Genomic DNA, 591 nt, shown 5'->3' with positions numbered 1-591 from the left:
ACATGAAAGCATGGATCCATCCTGCCTTGTATGGAGCATCTTTGGGATGTGCAGCCGACAAATCTGCGGCAACTGTGTGATGCCATCATGTCAATATGGACCAAAATCTCTGAGGAATGCTTCCAGCACCTTGTTGAATCTATGCCACGAAGAATTGAGGCAGTTCTGAAGGCAAAAGGGGTCCAACCCGTTACTAGCATGGTGTACCTAATAAAGTGGCCGGTGAGTGTAGTGTTTTCATTTGAGTAAACTTTGTTTCTTCATACCTGAAGTTGTGCGGTGTAATCTAGTTCTGCATATCGCCATCATGTCCACATGCTCAGCTGCCACAGACCCTGCTCACTGCCCTTCCCTAGTCTGGGTAGGTCCAGGTAACTCTATGTGGTACAGTGGGTCCACATTCCGTTCCCACTAGGGTCGCTCACCCCACGTCTTTATGTCTGGCAACGTGGAGGCGTCGGCTCGGCCACGTCTGCGGTTGCAGCCGTAACACCTTTAACTCAACAATATTTCACGGATCCGTACAATCCTAAACCAAGAATCTGCAAAAGCCCTAGTTCATGCCCTCATTATCTCCCACCTCGACTTCTG

Source organism: Ranitomeya variabilis, chromosome 5 (assembly GCF_051348905.1).
Source record: "Ranitomeya variabilis isolate aRanVar5 chromosome 5, aRanVar5.hap1, whole genome shotgun sequence".
NCBI lineage: Eukaryota > Metazoa > Chordata > Amphibia > Anura > Dendrobatidae > Ranitomeya > Ranitomeya variabilis.
The sequence above is the reverse complement of the archived record's forward strand: the minus strand, read 5'-3'. Positions refer to the sequence as shown.